Here is a 3,187-nt window from a genome sequence, read left to right on the forward strand (position 1 = left end):
TCATCTTAACAGTGAGAGACAGAATATTAAAAAAAATCCCAGGAAATCACATTATATTAATTTTAAACATTTATTTGTCTTTTATTGAGGAAAATAAGTATTTCACCCCCTACCAACCAGCAAGAATTCTGGCTCCCACAGACCGGTCATGTGACCAGGAGGCACACACATTAGTCCTCTTACTTAATTCCTAATTTTATTTATTGTATTCCTAATCAAGTTCCCGTTACCTGTATAAAAACACACCTGTTCACAGAATCAATCAATGCATCAGATTCCAACCTCTCCACAATGGGCAAGACCAAAGAGCTGTCTAAGGACGTCAGGGACAAGATTGTAGACCTGCACAAGGCTGGAATGGGCTACAAGACCATTAGCAAGCAGCTGGGTGAAAAGGAGTCAACTGTTGGTGCGATAGTTAGAAAATGGAAGACACACCAATTGACCATCAATCTCCCTCGGTCTGGTGCTCCACGCAAGATCTCACCTCGTGGAGTGAACCGGATCATGAGAAAGGTGAGGAAACAACCCAGAACTACACGGCAGGACCTTGTTGATAATATCAAGGCAGCTGGGACCACAGTCACCAAGATGACCATTGGTAACACACTACGCCGTAATGGATTGAAATCCTGTAGTGCCCGCAAGGTCCCCCTGCTCAAGAAGGCACAATTACAGGCCCGTCTGAAGTTTGCCAATGAGCACCTGGATGATTCAGAGGAGGCTTGGGAGAAAGTGCTGTGGTCAGATGAGACTAAAATCGAGCTCTTTGGCATCAACTCAACTCGCCGTGTTTGGAGGGCGAAAAAAGCTGACTTTGACCCCAAGAACACCATCCCCACCGTCAAGCATGGTGGTGGAAACATTATGTTTTGGGGCTGTTTCTCTGCTAAGGGTACAGGACGACTTCACCGGATCGAGGGGAGGATGAATGGGGCCATGTACCGGGAAATCTTGGGTGAGAACCTCCTTCCCTCAGCCAGGATATTGAAAATGGGTCGTGGATGGGTGTTTCAGCATGACAATGACCCAAAACATACAGCAAAGGCAACAAAGGAGTGGCTCAAGAAGAAGCACATTAAGGTTATGGAGTGGCCTAGTCAGTCTCCAGACCTTAATCCTATAGAGAACTTGTGGAGGGAGCTGAAGCTTCGAGTTGCCAAGCAACAGCCTCAAAATCTTCAGGATTTGGAGAGGATCTGCAAAGAGGAGTGGGCCACAATCCCTCCTGGGATCTGCGCAAACTTGGTGACCAACTACAAGAAACGTCTGACCGCTGTGCTTGCCAACAAGGGTTTCTCCACCAAGTACTGAGTCATGTTTTGCTAGGGGGTGAAATACTTATTTTCCTCAATAAAAGACAAATAAATGTTTAAAATTAATATAATGTGATTTCCTGGGATTTTTTTTAATATTCTGTCTCTCACTGTTAAGATGAACCTACCATGAAAATTATAGACCGTTCCTTTCTTTGTAAAGGGTCAAACTCACAAAATCACCAGGGGGTGAAATACTTATTTTCCTCACTGTATATGTATATGTGTATATGTATGTATGTATGTGTACATATATGTGAGTGTGTATATATATATATATATGTGTGTATATATATTTATATGTATATATATGTGTGTGTATATATATATGTGTGTGTATATATATATATGTGTGTGTATATATATGTGTGTGTATATATATGTGTATATATGTGTATATCTGTATATATGTGTATATATATATGTGTATATATATATATGTGTGTATATATATATGTATATGTATATATATATGTATATGTATATATATATATGTGTGTATACATATATATATATATATGTATATATATATGTATATATATATGTATGAATTTGTGTGTGTATATGTATAGATACAGTGTATATAAATTTGACTTGATTAGATAAACCTGTGGTTTCAGCATGACAGAACAAAAACAAATGATACTGATGTGGCACAGTTTTTAATTATCAAAAATATACTTTTTTACTATCTGATTCTGTTCTGTGTTTTGAATCTCACCACCACATTTTTGTAGTACTTGGTATATTTTTTTAAATTACAAACAACATACTGCAACTCAGAACAAGGAAAACATCCCCATAATAAAAAATAATTCATAGTACAACACTATAAACAAAACAAAATTGCAGTCCACAAATGTTTTAACTAGGGGTATCAGGCAATTACATTTTTTTTAATTGTAATTAATTGCATGACTTCAGTAGTTAACTTACGATTTATCGCAAATTTTATATCTGTTCTACAATAAAATGTACAATATTTTTTGTAAGTTTCATACACTTGTTAACATAAAAGTGGAAAAAATTAAACTAATAGAAATATGGCTGCATTTTTTAGTCAATGATACAGTAATTTTATAATAAATAAAATTGAGTTAAAATTAAAAAGATGAACTGTACGGTAAAAAAACTAGTGATATTGATTTGTGTTGGTCATTTGTCTGCCACAAAATGGCATAATTGCATTTGTAAGACGTTGGTAACAGCTCAGTGCAATTTTCTTTTCATATTAAGAGCTATCACATCTTTCATATGAAGTAACTTGTGAAATTCTGCACATTTTTAAAATTGTAAAATACAACTTGACCCTGTCTCCATAAATATATACAGGGTGTCCATAAAGTCTCTTAACCATTTAAAAATTTTATTAGAAATGCAATTGATTAGATATTTTATTCAGATTTGTTCTATTGTATTCAGTGTTTAAAAAAAAAACACACAGTGTTTATCATTACTGACCTTAAGCAAAGGATTACTGATGCCATTGCCACAATTGATGAGGCTATGCTACAGCGAACATGGCAAGAAATCGAGTACCGTCTTGATATGCTTCGTGCAACTAATGGTACCCATGTAGAAGTGTATTAAAAGAGGTAAAAAAAAAAAAAACTTTAATAAACGCTGAATACAATAGAACAAATCTAAATAAAATAATCAATTGCATTTTTAATAATTTTTTGAAATGGTAAAGAGACTTTATGGACACCCTGTACATTATTAAGTAATGTATTACTACTAAATTTTGACGTGGACGTGTCTGCTGCGTTGCGATTGGTATTCCGCTAGTACAGGCTTTCCAAGTAAGGGGCGGTCATTAATCGCACATTAAAAATGTTTTTGTGGAGTTAAAGGAACTTTAAATTCACTCA

The sequence above is a fragment of the Vanacampus margaritifer genome, chromosome 18 (genome assembly GCF_051991255.1).
Source record: "Vanacampus margaritifer isolate UIUO_Vmar chromosome 18, RoL_Vmar_1.0, whole genome shotgun sequence".
NCBI classification, from domain to species: Eukaryota; Metazoa; Chordata; class Actinopteri; order Syngnathiformes; family Syngnathidae; genus Vanacampus; species Vanacampus margaritifer.